Source organism: Podarcis liolepis (assembly GCF_965112155.1).
Source record: "Podarcis liolepis genome assembly, chromosome: 14".
Lineage (NCBI taxonomy): Eukaryota > Metazoa > Chordata > Lepidosauria > Squamata > Lacertidae > Podarcis > Podarcis liolepis.
Window position 1 is genome coordinate 24,902,986 of NC_139569.1, and position 17,954 is coordinate 24,920,939.

The 17,954-nt window shown below is 47.7% G+C and overlaps 1 protein-coding gene and 1 long non-coding RNA gene across 3 annotated transcripts in view; one reads left to right on the forward strand and one right to left on the reverse strand.

Moving 5' to 3' along the window:
* PRKCB (protein kinase C beta) overlaps positions 1 to 17,954 on the forward strand; it is a 185,410-nt gene that overhangs the window by 28,257 nt on the left and 139,199 nt on the right. The gene's annotated exons all lie outside the window — the stretch shown is intronic.
* LOC310692780 lies at positions 9,845 to 12,192 on the reverse strand. Its single transcript, XR_014518896.1, has 3 exons — positions 12,115 to 12,192; positions 10,201 to 10,366; positions 9,845 to 10,015 (listed from the first exon to the last, which is right to left on the reverse strand). It is a non-coding gene; the product is annotated as an uncharacterized lncRNA (long non-coding RNA).

Consider the following 17,954-nt stretch of genomic DNA (forward strand, 5'->3'; position numbering starts at 1 on the left):
GGAAATGCCATTTACCTTCCCGCCAGAGCGGTACCTGTTTATCTACTTGCACTTTGATGTGCTTTCAAACTGCTAGGTTGGCAGGAGCAGGGACTAAGCCCCCCCGTCGCGGGGATTCGAACCGCTGATCTTCTGATTGGCAAGTCCTAGGCTCTGTCGTTTAACCAACAGCGCCAACCGTGTCCCTATTCTCGGGGTACAACTTCTCATTTCCCCATGCAAGGCAATGGAGAGATCCGTTTGCCCATTAACTTGCATTAACCACCTGTACAGGTGTATATGGAGGCATCCAAGGAAGGACAGGGAAGTGATCCTTCAAGAATCACCCACTCCCTGTGCAATTGCCACTCGTCACAGTGACGTTTGCTGCAGAGTCGTATGCCGAAGAGAAGGAAGGAAGGTCACGGGGACTGAGGACCCTCCCAACACTTTATTGTACTTTGCAGGGCTATGTGGGGTGGAATGGTGTTTTGAAAGAGGGGAAAGAGGCTGCATTGCATCTCCTTGAGAGTGACCCACATTGCAACTGCAAAGAATGTGTTGAAAACAATGAGAGCCTTCAGGGATGGATTGCGCCGCTGACTCCCGTCAAAGGAAAAGAAGCCAAACAGGTCCAGTCTCCGTGGCGAGAGAGCAAGAGTGCAGTCCTGTGTGTGCATTCGGCGAGAAAAAGGAACTCTTTCCCACAGGTTCCGTGTGAATTGATGAGGTGCACTGTAATTGTTGAATTCTTGTTAGATTCTCCTGCTTCGTTCCCGGGCAGGCATTCCCAGGAGTGTTGTGTAACTCCTCTGCAGAGTGGGCCTTCTTATTACAAAGTTTAATTTTTAATCTCCCTCCTCGTTGCTTTTTAATTCCCCCACCCCTCTCGAATGCTGCTCAGAGGCCTGTCAAGCAGAAATCACTCTTACCCCCAGCTCATCTCTGGATTGCCCAGGCAGACTCAGAACGCATCGCCCTCCTTGGAGAAGTCCCAACTGAGCACACAGTGCTCTATGCCTCTCTTAAACATGCACCCCACTCATCCAGAGTGTGCTGCAAAACAGGATTCAATCGGGCATCTCTGAACCCCATTTTTTCTCCTTTTACCTAGAGGAGAAAATTCAGTATCCTTTAAGGCAAACTTACCATATTTTTTGCTCTATAAGACTCACTTTTTCCCTCCTAAAAAGTAAGGGGAAATGTGTGTGCGTCTTATGGAGCGAATGCAGGCTGTGTAGCTATCCCAGAAGCCAGAACAGCAAGAGGGATTGCTGCTTTCACTGTGCAGTGATCCCTCTTGCTGTTCTGGCTTCTGAGATTCAGAATATTTTTTTTCTTGTTTCCCTCCTCCAAAAACTAGCTGCGTCTTGTGGTCTGGTGCGTCTTACAGAGTGAAAAATACGGTATTTCATTTGCCCTTCCCCCAGACACAAGTGAACCAAAACATAGCCATCCTTTAAAGCTCACAAAGCTCACACTTTGTTCAATTTTTGTGATTCGGTTCTCCAACTTTGGGGGGGGGAAACTGTGTACAAGAAGGAGGTTGTAATATGTATAAGGATTCATGTGTTAGTGAGAACATAGGAAAAAAATGCATTACATTAAGAAACGTTGCTCATCCACACTTACCTTTTGCCCCAGAGGTCTGCGCTTTCCCAGCTTTTCCCATGGAAACCTGCTCTTCTGACACTGAATTCGGGTTTTCTATGGATTGCTGTTTGCTCCAATTCAGTAGTAAAGAGCAGATCTTCACAGGGAAAGCAGCAGGAAAGTTCAAAGTGCAGACCTGGCTCTGGAAATGCAGAGCAAAGAGAAGTGTGGGTGAGCCCACTGTAAGAAGAGGGGGGAAATCACTAAAATGCTGGTGATTTTTTGTGAAGCCTTAAAAAAAAGATGTGGAAATGTGGTGAACTGATTGGAAAGTGAGAGAGACTGAAACTGACAGATGCTGCCTGGAAAAAGGAGAAAGGAAGAGAAACTGAAATTGACAGATGCCTCCGTTCTTAGGTAAAAGGCAGGTCAAGAGCTTCTCACGTTGCAGGAGGGAACAACAGCTTCTCTCACTTTGCAGCCAACAAACTAGACAGGATGTAGCGTCCTCCCTGTTTTCATGGACTCCTGGAATTGCAGAATTGGAAGGGACCCTGAGGGTCATCTAGTCCAACCCCCTGCAATGCAGGCGTCTCAACTAAAGCACCCATGACAGATGGCCATCCAACCTCTGCTTAAAAACCTCCAGAGTTTTGTTTTGTCAAATAAAATCTAGCCATAAGGGCAATACAAAGTTGGTAGGGGTATGCATAGGGAGGGATTGCTTTTAACCCCTTTCACCTTCAGGGTTTCTTTTTTTCTGTACCTTGTTCCCCTGTGCAGGGGAAAGTTAAGGAGAGGAGATCTTATGGCGGAAACTGCCTCCCTCTTAACCACCTCAAACCATGAGAACTTGGCTTCCTGATGCAGAATAGAACGTCTCTACAGTGGTACCTCAGGTTACATACACTTCAGGTTACAGACTTTGCTAACCCAGAAATAGTACCTCGGGTTAAAAACTTTGCTTCAGGATGAGAACAGAAATCATGCTCCAGCGGTGCGGCGGCAGTGGGAGGCCTCATTAGCTAAAGTGGTGCTTCAGGTTAAGAACAGTTTCAGGTTAAGAACGTACCTCCGGAATGAATTAAGTACTTAACCCGAGGTACCAGTGTATTTTCATCGGATAAATGTTGGAGGGCATTGCTGCCTCTGACTGTTGAGGCAGAGCAAACTCATCCTGGCTAGTAGCCATCAATAACCCTCTCCTCCATGAATTTGTCTAATCCTATTTTAAAGCCATCTAGATTGGTGTACATCACTGCCTCCTGCAGGAATGAGTTCCATAGTTTTGGCTCTGTCAAAGAGTTAATGCTGTCACAGTCGCTGTCTTTTAGAGCCACTGCAACTTTCACAACAGCAATGAACTTTCAAACTGCATAGGAATTATTGAGGGTTGTCATCCAGCTATTATTGCGGGACTGGATTGAGGAATACTCTGTGTGGCTTGCAAAATGGAGAAAAGGGTGACTTAACATGTTTTGCTTCAGACTTCAAGGAACACAGAATTTTGCCTGGATACTTTTCCTTTGCCAGTGAGTAAGGGCTACTTTGTTTGTGAGCCTGTTCTCATGCTATCCTTGACCATGTGGCCAAGTTAGTTCTGGTTTGTGCTTAAGAATACATTCATATAATTTCTCCCCCCACCCCCACCCCAGCTTTGATTATACAGTGGTACCTTGGGTTACATGCGCTTCAGGTTACAGACTCTGCTAACCCAGAAATAATACCTCGGGTTAAGAACTTTGTTTCAGAATGAGAACAGAAATCGTGCTCTGGCGGCACGGCGGCAGCAGGAGGCCCCATTAGCTAAAGTGGTGCTTCAGGTTAAGAACAGTTTCAGGTTAAGAACGGACCTCCAGAATGAATTAAGTACTTAACCCAAGGTACCACTGTATATCCGGTATATATCCAGGTTTTTGAAAGGCTTGCCTCATGTGCAACAGAAGAGAAGCAGAATGCACAGACAATCTTGTGTGATGTTAGATCAGAGAGGGCTTTCAAAAGAACTGAGGTCTTGCAAGGAGCTCACTCCTTGCACAGGTTTTGCAAAGCTTAGGTGGCCAACAAGCTTTCCTGCACAGACCTTGAAGCTGCAGTGTCCCCTTCAGCCTTTGCCTAAATACCTCAAGTAAAAGAGAGCCCATCACCTCCTGAGGCTAACTGTTCCTCAGCTGTGCTTAGGGATGTCATAGAATTCCATTGGAAATGGAAAAGGAACAGAAATTGCTGGTGTTCTCTTATCCGTCACATGTCTAAAACCAGAAATCAATCCAGCAACTACAATTGGTATTTGCTATTGTTCTTGCTTCCAGTCTGCAAATGGTACACAATTAATTACAGTATTTTTTGCTCTATAAGAGGCACCAGACCGCAAGACGCACCTAGTTTTTGGAGGAGGAAAACAAGAAAAAAAATACTCTGAATCTCAGAAGCCAGAACAGCAAGAGGTGTCGCTGCGCAGTGAAAGCAGCAATCCCTCTTGCTGTTCTGGCTTCTGGGATAGCTGCGCAGCCTGCATTCGCTCCATAAGACGCACACACATTTCCCCTTACTTTTTAGGAGGGAAAAAGTGAGTCTTATAGAGCAAAAAATACGGTACTTCCTTCTCCCTTCCCCTTGCAATGCATTTCCTTTGCATGAAAAATAGTGAATAGCAGAAAGATGGCATAACTCACATCATTAATCATATAAGTGTAGCAATTTTGTCACAATGGACAGCTAGAGGAAGAACGTAGTTTGGGGTGGAAGATGCACTGCAGCAGAAGGGAAATGGTGCTGCAGGTGACAAATACAGGACAGAATGTAAAAGGATGCCTTCTTATGGCCCGAGCTTCTAAATACCAGTTGCTGGAAACCCCAGGAGGGGTCATTCCTCTTGTGCTTGGGTCTTGCTTGCCAGCTTCCCAGTAGAGCCTCTGGCCAGCCACTGGGAGAGCAGGATGCTGAACACAAAACTCCAGATTGTACCTCCAGGTTGTGCAAATCTTCATCCATAACCCCAAGCTCAGACTTTACAGTTTTTGCTGTGCCGCCTGCGGAGTCTCAAGGCTCTACCTTATCCTTTTAAGGTCTCAGATGTGTGTGTGTGGTTGTGGTTGCTTTTTTTATAATCAAAGATTCAAAGATTCAAAGAGGAAGCTTGTTTCCTGCTGCTCCAGAGGGAAGGACCTGAACAAGTGGATTCAAATGACAACAAAGGAGATTCCAGCTAAACCTTAGGAATAACTTTCTGATGGTAAGAGCCATTTGACAGTGAAACGGACTCCTCCGGAAGATGGTGGGATCTCCTTCCTTGGAGGTTTTTAAGCAGGGGTTGGGTGGCCGTCAGTCAGGGATTCTTCAGCTGTAATCCCTGCATTGCAGGGAGCTGGACTTAGATGACCCCTGAGGTCTCTTCCAACTCCACAGTTCTAAAATGCGCTTGCCAGTGTCTTCTGGCTTTTGGGTTGGTTTGAAGCCTCCTGGTGTGATTCATTCCCTACCTTCCACTCCAGTGACTCTCCTGGCTGGTTTTTGCCGCTGCTTCATTTTGCAAAGACTCCCTATTGCATTTCAAGTGGCCATTCTGCTAAATAACAAAAACTTGGCACCTCAGTGGGCAGTGGAGGCTGTTGATTTAGTTTGGTGTGTGTGTGTGTGTGTGTGTGTGTCAGTCCCTTCCCTTCTGACTCTGTAGCAGTTGAAAGTCACAGGCCTTGTAATAAGTTGTGTACATCCTTCAGTAGAACTGGCAGAGTCTGTGACATGTGGAAACATCCGGGTTGCTGTCCTAAAGCATTACTGCTGGGGTTAGGCCAGGTGGTGTCTCTCCTTTCTGATGACCACAGCAGATTGCATTTGCAAAGTTAAAAACCCACAGATTTGTGACATTAAGCGAGGAATGTAAACATCACGTTCTGATATCCTCCTTCTCTCACAGAAGGTGGCTGGGACAGCTTGCCTTGCACAGCTGGGGAGCACGTTCAGCATCTGTATTCGTCAGGAGTAAAGATCTAGTGTGCATTCTGGGTGATCTGGGAAGAACCATCATTGCTCAGTGATAGGGCACCTGCCTTGCAGGTAGAAGGTCTCAGGTTCAGTTCCAGCAGCATCTCCAGGTAAGGCTGGGAAAGACTTCCTGCCAGCCTGAAAAGGATTATTGCAGAGTTGGAAAGGGTTCAGAAAAGGGCAAATAAGTTGCAGGGGCGTAGCGTGGGTTGCTGGCGCCCGAGGTGGAGCAAGTGTTGTGACCCCCTCAATGACTGCACAAAAAAACCAAGTGTGCATGTGCAGGCTAAAGCAAAAAACCCCACAAAAACGTGCATGAGAAGGCTGATTTGAAAATTCAGTTTATGTGAATTGTAGTGCATTCAGCATCAAATGCCAAGGAACAGAAACAGACGGAGTAGCTAACATAAAACACCCATTTCCAAATACATCCTCCATCAGTGTACATACATATTGCTGTAAGGGCAAACACACAAAACAATAATTAAAATCTGTTCAGTATACCATCCTGATGAAGGATGTATTTGGAAACTGGTGCTTTATGCTAGCTACTCTGTCTCTTTTTGCTCATTAGCATTAAATAACAGACAGCGTGACCAATAACGTAGCATTTAATGGAAACTGCACTGCAGCAGAACTGAAACAGCTCTGGCTGAGGCAAAGAAGGGTTGCAATGGGAATCTCTGCCTTCTTCCACCCCTAACGCAGGTGCAGGGCTCTCCTGCTGTCCTTAGCAACTGTCATGGTCTTTGGTCCAGTCTAATTTTCCTGGCTCACCTCCCATTTATGCCTGTTGTGTATAACTGCTGTATAAATGTCATTCCACCGGCTTCCCATGCTGTGGGTCAGTCATGAGGCGGCCTCGTACCTGACTGCAGATCTATGCCCGTTTTGTGTGGCTGAACAGGCTGGCTTCTCAATCCATCCTTGCAGCCTGGAACTGCGCCAGGCTCTGAGCTGCCCTCGTGACGCAATTAGCATCCTCCGTGAAGGCTTGCAGTCCTTGTTGACAGTGCGAGGATGCAACTTCCTCTCATGAATGCAAATGTAATTACCCGGTGAGTGCAAGAAACAGGAGCGGACCTTGGCAGAGCGCCTTGGGAGCCAGGAAATTCCTCTGGCTCCTCCTATGCCTATAGCATCGTAGAGTTGGAAGGGATCCGCGAGGGTCTTCTTTTCCAACCCCTGCAACGCAGGAATCACAACTAAAGTATCCCTGAGAGCTGGCCTTCCAACCTCTGTTGAGAAACCCATGATGGAGTCTCCACCACCTTCTGTGGGTGTTCATTCCACTGTTGAAGAGCTCCTACTGTCAGGAAATTCCTCCTAAGGTTTGGTCATCATCTCCTTTCTTGTCATTTGAATCCCTTGGTCTTCCCCTCTGGAGCAGCAGAAAACAAGCTTGCTCCCTCTTCCACGTGACAGCCCTTCAGATATCGGAATACGGCTCTCATATCACTCTTTAACTCCCACCAGGCTGTTTTAGATTGTAAGTGAGCCTCTTGGGTGAGCGGGGGACCCGCTTTTATGTTCGTATCAATCTATAAAGCATTATGCCTATTGAAAGCCTTTCAAAAATAGCTTATAATGATGATGAACTGAGCAGATGTGGGGCTTTATAGATTTCAAAGAGCAAACTAGTAGGAGCTCTTAGACTAAAGCCTGGCTGTCCAAAAGCACCTAGTTCAGTCTGGTTTTTTTTACCCTAAATGAAACTTAATTTTTGCCCTTGTCTGTATGGTGGGGGGCAGGTGGGGGGTTTCTATCTCTTCCTATCCTCCTTCTCCTCCTCCCAACAACGTGGTAGTCAAATGGCCATGCTGTTTGCTTGCAACAGGTTAAAAGCCCAGCATCTCCAGTATACAGCAGTCTTTCCCATCCAAGAAGCTTTGGACTGCAAATCCCAGGAATGCCCAGGATTGATGGAGGCTAGGGAAGCCTGCGCTACTGGTGCCTTTGGATAAAAGAACCCTTAACGTGGTTTAGCTCTTGACTGGTTCCCACCTACTGGGCTGGATCAGAGGCTAGAATGAGTGGCAAGGGACCTCAGAGGTCTTGTAGTCCAACCTGCTGGCAATGCTCTTGCAGCATCCCTGAGAGGTGGCCAGCTTTTCTCTCTTTTAACAAAGGGGAGTTCACTGCTTTCTGTGAGGGAGACTGCTCTGTTGCCTATTCAGAATTCCCTTTCTCGGGGTTTGAATCCATCGTTTCAGGACGTAGCTTCTGTGGCAACAGAAAACAAATTTGAGCATGAGAAGAATGGCAAGGAGGAATTATCCATTGCCTGGAGGGCATGGGGTGAATGTGGAGACCCCCTGAGGGCTGCAAGGGGAGTGTGGATGTTGTGTGCATCCGACTGCCAAACTCTGCACTGCCTTGATCAAACTGGTGTCAGGGCACCATGAGAAAGCAACCCTACATGCACTTCTAGGAGAGCCAGGGAGGTGTAGGGGTTTGCATCCTGGGCTTGAATCGAGGCAAACCTAGGTTCATATCCCCACTTGGTCTTATGCTGAGTCAGACCATTGGTTCATCTTGCTCAGTATGGTCTATGCTGACTGGCATCTTTCCAGGATTTCATTCATTTCCTGGGACATTCCCACCCTACCAAAAGACCCCATGGGGAGGAGGGGGTTGAATCTGGGACCTTCTGCAGGCAATCCTATTTTAAAGCCACCCAGGTTGGTGGCCGTCACTGCCTCCTGTGGGAGTGAGTTCCATAGTTTAATGATGTGCGGTGTGAAGGACTTTATTTGGCCTATTCTGGCTCTCCAAAGTTTCAGGAAGGGGACATTCCCAGAACTACTTTGAGATGCTTATGCAGATTGAACCTCGAATCTTCTGCAGGTAACGTGGGTGTTCTTGCCCCTGAGCTGCTGTCCTTCCCTTTGAAATGAGTCCTGTGCAGATGTGTCCAGGTGGATCAGTCCACATGGGCCAGATCTATCCGTCTGCCTCTTGCACTCTGTCAACTCAAACAACACCTCCAAACTGTCCTCCTTGCTGTCCTCCATAGCAAGGCAGCTTCTGTTTCTGAGCAGGAGAACTGCAAGGATGTTCTGGCAAGAGTTCTCCCCTCCAATTCTCTTTTTCCTCTGACTTAAACGATGTTGTGTGTTTCTAAATTAGGTTCTCCCCATTGTCGAAGCTGGAGTGAGCGCTATGACTAAAAGAACTTCTAATAGCAGGAATTGGATTTTTTTGGAGGGGGGAGGGTGAGGGAAAGCAGCAGCCCCCTCTTCTGTCAAAAGATGAGAATGTGCAAGTGTCAAAGAGTGTCACTTAGAACTGCAGCTGACGGGGGAGGTAATATTTCAGGAGATGATTTTGCAAATTGAACAAAGTGTATCAGGCTCTTCTCTCCCCACCCCCCACCCCCCCAAAAAACCTCTCTCTCACGCACACTATCACCCAATGCTAATGGAACTGTTTAATGCAGTTTCAGAGAGAGCGGTGAAGATTGGTGGAGCAGATCTAACAGATGGGAGATTGAGCAGGATGATGTGGCAAGATGATGTGAGCCCCAGGTGGGATTGCGAAAGTGCCAGGGCAGTGGGTGGGTAGCAGAGGGTGGCGGAGAGAGAGCGAGAGCCTGGGAGGATTCTGCAGTGTTTGGAGAGAAGGCTGACTAGGAGGCTCTGGGCTGGTCAAACAGCTGGTTATACTCAGTCTCCCAGCTGTTCGTTTATCAGGTTTGTAGCCTACAGGGTGGAGAGGGCTTGTGCTGGTTTCATAGGGAAGGAGACACAACTGAGTGATGAAACACATGCTTGAAGCTCTCAGTTACAAGGACTGCAGGCGAGAAGGTCAGGAAAGCAGAGGCCATGGAAAGCCACTGCCAGGCGGGTCAGACCCAGCCTCCCAACAACCTGATGTCCTCCATGTTTGGACTCCATTTCCCATCAGCCCCAGCTAGCATGGCCATTTGGGGCTGATGGGTGTTGGAGTCTATTGCAGATATTAATATTGTGCCGCTTGAAGAGACTGGATGCATAAAAAACTGACTCCTTTAAAACATTGTCAAGGCCCATAAGTTTAATTACAGCTTTACTTGCAGAACTTTCTTCAAAACAGAACAAAAACAGTAAACAATGCATTCAAAATATCCATATGATCATGTGCAAGTTTGTCATGAACTGGCAGGACAATGGGGAGTCGGAAAAGGATCCTGGCGAGGGATGTAACCGGGAGTGGGACACACCGGAGCAAGCTAGGGATCAAGCCCACTTGTTGCATTCAGCATGCAAACTTAAAAAAGGCAGCAGAGCTGAGATGTTGAGTCTGCTCAACTGCCCATGGTGATGGACCTCAATTTGGATGCTCCAGGATCTCTGTGGGATGGAGCTTTGGTCTGGACTTTGGACATGTGGATTGACCCTGGACGGGGACTTGACATACTGACTTGCTGCCAGGTAGGCCAGGGGTTCTGGATGAGGTCCAGCACAGGCTCAGTTTCCTATAAAATATGAAGTACAGTGGTATCTTAGTTTTCAAACAGAATGCGTTCGACTCCCGGAACTGTTTGAAAACCAAAGCGCAGCTTCTGATTGGCTGCAGGAGTGTCCTGCAGCCAATCGGAAGCTGTGGAAGCTGCACCAGACTTTCGGCTTCCAAAAATCATTTGAAAACCGGAACACTCACTTATGGGTTTTGATCGTTTGAAAGCTGATTTGTTCGGGAGCCAAGGCATTCGGCTTCCAAGGTATGACTGTACTCCAAACAGACCTAAAATCACAGGTCTGTCTCTCCTTACAATCTCCGCTTTGCCTGCAGCTGTATTCGCTCACTGGAGAGTCATTTACTCATCCTTATTTCGACAGAGCATGAGAACAAAGATTCAGAATGGAGATTTGCAAACAAATACCTTCATCACCTGATCTAAGGTTAAACACTCACCTGTTAGCTAGCAGAAAACAACAATAGTTAATTATCAACCATCAAGGAATTCAGAGACCACTTAGTATACTCCGGTGGACTTTCCCCCCATTAAAGCCTCCAGTAATACGCATTTAGACATCCCTCATTTCAAACCTGGAACCTTCTGCATGCAAACAAGTGCTCTGTTCTTGAGTAAAATGTGGTTGTTACAAGTTGGGTTTGAACTGGAGATGTTGCCCTGTGCCTGAAAAGGTGGAAGACTCAGTTGACCATTCCTTACTGGCTCTGGGCTTGCATTTCAACAGGTGACCACTGTTATAAACTTCAATGCATGGGAAAGTTTAATTAGAAGAGTTTTCTGCTGGGGTAGGAAGGTGGCCATTTCTGAGGCTCACAGAGCTCCTCACTACACACACACACACACACTGAAGTCTGACAAAGCAGAACCTCCCTGGGGACTGTTTTGCATACACTTTGAGCCTCTCCTCCCTCAAAGGGAAAAAGAGAGTTGACACTGCAGCAAAGGAATCGGAAATGCTGTAGATTAAAATAGCTTTTGATAGAATTGAAGAGCTACTTCCTTTTGAGAGCCTCTCTCTCTCTCTCTCTCTCTCTCTGTGTGTGTGTGTGTGTGTGTGTGTGTGTGGTGGGGATAGTGAGGAAATAGAACAAAGGTGTTTGGGGGCTAGAGCCAGGTGTGAAACCTTACGCTTGGGGAGCAAATACATCTCTCTGGAACTCTCTATGTGGCCCTGAGCCCTCCCTTCCCAGGCCACGCCCCCTCTCCCCAGCCACGCCCCTCCCCAACCTTGCTCCACCCTCTATTGGAAAGCCTTAATTAGACATACTGCTGGGAGGAGTCAGGCAGAGTGAAGATGGATGCAGACAGATCACTCTAGGTTCATAAGATGCCCAAATCTGGTCAAATCCCCTGCTGACCCCCCAAAATCAGATTTGGGTTGGGATCCATGATTCGGCCCGATCTAGTGCACAGCCCTACCTACCACATAGGGAAAGAAAAATCAGTAAAATGTAAAGTACAATTAAAACATCCATTATAATCAATATACAGTTTTGTTCTGATTGGCATCAAATACAGGGGGAGAACCAGGCAATGAGGTGCGTCTGCTGTTTGACGCCGGCATAGCAAAAGCCTGTTTTTAAATAGAGGATTGGACAAATTAAGGGAGGGCAAGGCTATCGATGGCTACTAACCATGAATGGGAATGCTTCTGGAATCCAGTTGCTGCAAACTGTAGGAAGGGAGAGCGCTGTTGGGGTTAGGTCTTGTTTGTGGGCTTCCCTTTGGGGCACTTGACTGGCCACCATGAGAACAAGATGCTGGACCACCTGGGCCACTGCTCTGATCCATCAGGCTCTCTTTACCTTCTTATTAATGTTGGGACTATTTGTGCTTGCAAGGGAAGGGAGAGCCGCCTGCTCTGGTTCCTGCACAGTGAGCCCCTCTGCCAGTCTCAGGTGGCCTTGATAGAGAAAGGGGTACATTAGATCCCTCTGCATTGGGCTGCATGTACACCACATTAATGCCATACACCCCATTTCTGTGCAAAAGAAGCTCCATTCTCCCCCCAACCCTATATTTCCTCCTCCTCCCTGCCAGTTCCCACTGCCCAGCTAAAGTGGCTCCTTGCTCTGAAATTCCACCCACCAACTTACCAAACTGTTTTGCTCGCTGGGGGCTTCTGGGTCTCCCAGCCTACACAAATCCTGCTGCCATTGCTGCTGGGTTGGTTCTCGGGCCGTGAAAAGACCGAATGTGTCACTTGCTCCCTTTTTAAACAACCCCCCTCCACTTACTTTTTTCTCCAAAAAAGGGTCCTTTTGTCCCCTTTGAAAGGGCTGTTCTTCCAACGGAGGTATAATTTCCGAGTCCCCTGTGGTGCCCATACAAATGAGCCCAACAGAAGGTGTGCATTATGGAAATGTATAGTTTTCCAGAAAAGATGGAGGTTGCTTCTGTTGAGGGTGTGTGGGAGGGATGTAAATAAAACAAAAGCACCAAGGAGCCAAGTGTGAAGGTGCTGGGCGTGGGTCTCCTTGAAGGGCTAGGGGGAACGCTACAGAAATGCCCAGGCTTTGGGAGGGGCTGCCCAATGACTTATGGTTCTCATCTCCTCTCCTTGGCTGAGGGCTGCCCCTCTGGGTCTAATGAGACCAGAAAGTGGGGTGGGTGGAGCAATGATTGATGGTTCCCCCACAGATGTGCCTTGCTGGCATCCCGCCTCCCTTGCCGTTTTTTTTCAATGGACAACAAAGGATGCTCGACTGGCGGGAAGCGGGGGGACACACCAATTTTCCCCACCCCCATGCACCACTGCTTCCCTGAACTCCTGTTTGCTGCTTGCTGCAATTATGCAAAGAAAGAAACGGCCATCTCTCTTGCCCCCACCCCAAACAACAACGCCTTATTTGCATGAAAAGAGCAGGAGGCCTCAGTGGCAGGAACTCAGCTTGCAGTGCTAATGGGGAGCTCAGATTTGGAATAGCGGAAGGCAGCCAGAGTGCTATTTTTAAGGAACTTGGTGGGTGGGTGGGGGGGTCAAGTTTATTGACTATTTAAAAGTGAGAACTTCTGCGCAGGTTTCTTTATTCAAAACTTTCCAAGGAGCTGCCTTTCCTGCTTCACAGAAGTGTCCTCCCTCTCCTTTCATGGAAGCCTTTGGCTGGGTCTGCCTGCAGTAAACCAGAGGATTGAGTTGTGGGGAAGAGCACCAGAAGCACCTGGCTCCTGGATCAGACCCAAAGACGACCCATGTACAGTGGTACCTCAGGTTAAGTATTTAATTCGTTCTGGAGGTCCGTTCTTAACCTGAAACTGTTCTTAACCTGAAACACCACTTTAGCTAATGGGGCCTCCCGCTGCTGCCGCGCCACCGCTGCGTGATTTCTGTTCTCATCATGAAGCAAAATTCTTAACCTGAAGCACTATTTCTGGGTTAGCGGAGTCTGTAACCTGAAGTGTATGTAACCTGAAACATATGTAACCTGAGGTACCACTGTAGTCCAGTTTCAGGGCACGTCTTATTTTCTTAGGGGCAAAATGAACAACACAGTGTCTCAAGCCATGTGTTAAAATGCAGGCCCTGTCATATTCCTGTCACGTTATCTCTGGGAATGCATGTGCACAATTTAAAGTGAAGCATGGAGTGGAAGCGGGGAGGTTGAACCCAAGAACAGCCTCCTGGATCAGGCCAATGGCCCATCTAGTCCAGCACCCGCTTCTCACAGAGGCCAACCGGATGCCCCTATGGGAAACCCAGAAGCAGGACCCAAGCCCAAGAGTTGCTCCCGTCCTGTGATTTCCAGCAACTGGGTATTCAGAAGCATTGCTGTCTCCAGCTGTGGAGGCAGAGCCATCGTGACCATCAATAGCCTTCTCCTCCTCGTGAACTCTCCCCCTTCCCTGTTGACAGCTCTGTCCAGGCACACATCTGTTCTTAAATTTGCTTTAGAGATTTCATTACAGTGGTGCCTCGGTTTACATACGCTTCAGGTTACAGACTCTGCTAACCCAGAAATAGTGCTTCAGGTTAAGAACTTTGCTTCAGGATGAGAACAGAAATTGTGCTCCAGCAGTGCGGCGGCAGCAGGAGGCCCCATTAGCTAAAGTGGTGCTTCAGGTTAAGAACAGTTACAGGTTAAGAACAGTCCTCCAGAATGAATTAAGTACTCAACCCGAGGTACTACTGTATTGCTTTTGAAATCTGCTTTCATTTTTCATTCTATTCCTTTGGAAAGATGACTAAGCACCAGGAAGAACTTTCGGACAGTAAGAGCTTTCCGACAGTGGAACGGATTCCCTTGGGAAAGTGATGAACACTCCTTCCTTGGAGGTTTCAAAGCAGAGGTTGGATGGCCACCTGCCAGGGATTCTTTGGCCGTGTGATTCCTGCAATGCTGGGGTTGAGCTAGATGACTTTTGGGGATGCCTTCCAACTCTGCAATTCTATGATTCTATGAAATAATAGATCCCCCTTTAAAACAATCGCACTATCTTTCGGCACTTAAGTCTTTTGTATTGCAGACTCCTGAGCTATTTCAGTTTGATGGCTTCGTTTCCAGGTGCTTCCGAGCTCAGAAATGTTCCTCATTCTGCCATGGTGTATCAGGGGCTGCTAGATGAAGCTGTCACTTTTTGTGAACGCCCCCCCCTTCCTGGCTACCCAGAGCCTGTAACTTCTCTCTCTGGCTTGCACAGTCTCAGCGCAGCTTAGAGGAGCTTATTGGTGGGTGAGCAGGCGCAGGGGGGGGGTCCTTATTGGCTCCCCCCTCCTTTCTTCTTTTGCATAAGAATCCTGCTGGGAAATGGCTGTTTATGCTTCAGGGAGGCTGATGTTTAAGGAGTGTTTGCAAGGGCTGATGGGGAAATGCTTCTCTTTCTTTCTCTCCCACCACCAAATGGGTCATGCATTTTTATTAGACTTGATATATAATGGCTGCTAATAAGAACTGTTCCAGCCTTCCTCTCTGCCGGGGCTGCCACAGCTTCAACCAGCAAAAAAGCTGATTAAGCAAAACATAGGCTGAGGAGAACATGGGATGCTGCCTTATACAGAGTCAGACCAACAGTCCATCTAGTCCAGTGCTGTCTACACTGACTGGCAGCAGCTCTCCAGGGTTTCAGACTGGGACATTGCCAGGCCTACCAGTGGGGAGTGTCTGCCAGTGGGGATTGAACCTGGGACCTTCTGCATACAAAGCAGGTGCTCTACCCCTGAGCTGTGCTCCTTCCTTTAAGTTAGACATAGGAAGCTGCCTTAAATGGAGTCAGACTCATGGTCCATTTACACAGCTTAGTATTGCCTACACTGACCGGCAGCAATGGCTCTCAATTCAGACAGGGAATCTCTCCTAGCCCTATCTGGAGATTGCACCTGGGGCATTCTGTATGCAAAGCAGGTGCTCTACCACTAAGCTGCACCTCTTCCATTTAGGATTATAGTCCTCCTTTAGACTACCTGCTACAGTGGGTAAAGTGACTGTGTCCCTCTGCCCCTGGATCTCATTAGGGGGCACTTTCACCACATCCATCTGCCCAAAGCTAACCTAATAAGTGAGGTTTGCAGGCCCTGTTAATGATCAACTGATCCTTGCTTGCCAGCTTGGAACCCTTGACATCTCCCAAGAGAAATGGGGAATTCTGGAACACGATAAAGCTAAGCCCTTACAGCCAATAACCTTTAAGATCTTGTGTGTGTGTTTGTGTGTGAGAGAGAAAATGAGAACATTTCCCTGTTCTTATGTGGCCTTTTAGCTGGTGTGAGCGGCATGGGCATAGCCAGGATTTACATTAGGGGGAGCAGGCTTCATATTGGATAGAGAACCTACAAAAGTACTCTATATGGGCTCTTGAGTACCCCAGAAGGGAAAAGGAGCAGCCCCCCCCTCATAACAGGGACCAGAAACTCGGTTATTTAATTATTTTTATTGATTTGCTTGATTGGAGGGGGCAGATGCCCCCCACCCCACATTTTTCATTAGGACAGTGGCTCATGCCAAAACATTCCTAGATCTGGAAAACCAGCCAAAAATTCTCTTTGCAGAGCAGTATGCAAATCAATCACTTCCATTCTTCAGAGCCTGCCCCCCTTCTGAGAGAGAGAAAGAGAGAGAGAATGAGAATGGTACCATTGTGGAACCAGAAGACCTGGGCATAAGACATTCTCTAGGCTGGCTTATTTCCTCCCTTAGCAGAAGGGACCTGATCTGGAGAGGTTTTATCTGAGATTCCTTCTCCTCCCACTGTGCAATTTGATCTCCTGCCACCCTTCTTCCTCCCTCCTTCCCTCCCCCTGGCCCCCACTGTCCCACAGCTTCTTCCAAACGAAACTGGCTTCCACAGAGACTCCCCAAACTACTTATGTGAAGATTTAGGCAAGCTTTCCAAAGGTTTGGTTTGCAAGGTCAGGGGTGAGGAACTGAGGGCTCCTCCACATTTCCGTTTGTTCTGCGATTTCTAGTTGCGCTTTCTACTGCTGAATCAGAACGAATATCAATCAGGTTTGTTCCATTCAGCAGTAAACGGCAGGTTTTCCTAGGGAAAGTGGTGGGACAAAACTAAAACATCTCAGATCCATGTCTAGAAGTCACGGGACAAACCTGGGAGAAATCATTGGACAAATAGTAGTGTTTGGATGAGTCCTAAATCTGGCCAGTAGACTAGATCCTGGCCTCCACTACCTTCCTGCAGCCCCCCCTTTTTTTTGCTTCCTTGATCCTGGCATTTTGAAATCAAGGATTTGGTTGACACTCTGAGATTTTGGATATTTGATTTATTTGGGGATTTAGGTGCTGCTTTTGCACCTGCAAGTGCTTTTTACGGAAAGCACTTAAAAACAATTATGTGGCAGAAAATAAATTGCTGTGCCTGCGTATTTGTCGAGGAAAATGCTAAATCCCATTAGCTGCCTTTGGCAACTTTTCTTGTGGGTCCTGCTGTTCTCCTTTCACAGCAGCCTGAAACACAGAAGTGGAGGAGGCAGAAGCTTTTCCTGTGTGACTCCATTGAACTCGGTGGGACATACTTCGGAGTAGATTAGTGGAAGGGTCTCTTTTTATTGAGCGTGTGGCTCTGCTGCTCAGAACATGTCATTCCTGCTCCAAGGAGCTACAGAGTTCGACTGAAATCATCGAAGATTGGAACAGATCCCCTATGAGAAAAGTTGGGGCTTTTTATAGTGGGGGGGGGGAGGGGAAATCTGAGGAAAGGGGCACATGATTGCAGAGTCTACAAAATCATGCAGGGTGTAGAGAAATGGATGGAGAGATGTTCTCTTCTCCTGCCCATGATTCTAGAACCACCCAATGAGGCTGGATGTTGGGAGATTCAGGACAGAGGAAATAAAATCCTCCTTGACATGCAGGAGGCAGTGATGGCCTCCCACCTGGATGGCTTTAAAAGAGGACTGGACAAGTTAATGGAGGAGGCGGCTATCAATGGCTACTAGCCACAGTGATTATGCTTTGTATCTATAGTCATATGCAGCAGCGCTTCTGAATACCAGTCACTGGAAACCACAGGAGGGAAAGGGAGACGATGGAATAGGCTCCCAGTGGAGGCAATGATGGGCTCCAACTCCAGCTTTCAAAGAGAGGCTATTGATGGCTACTTGTTGATGTTGTTATCCAACTTTCCCCCTGACATGACTCAAGGTGGCTTACAGATAAATGTCTATGTAGCAACTGGACTAGATGGGCCCTTGGCCTGATCCAGAAGGCTCTTTTGATGCTCTTATGTTCTTACGTTCAAGCTATCTGACTTTGTCCTTCTCTTTCCCTGGCCCCGGATGAGCAAGTGATACTACTTCCCCTTCCACAGTGTCTCCTGTGAGCAGCACATGAGCCCAACCACAGATGTGTCCCTCTTGGTTTCACCTCTGCGCCTGTCTCCTGCTCCTCCTTCCGCTTCCAGTCATGTAGCTGTGCTCCCTGTGCTGCCAGGAGGCATCCCAGACATCTTCCTTGGGGAGGGGAGAGGGTGACTGGAGACAGTGTTG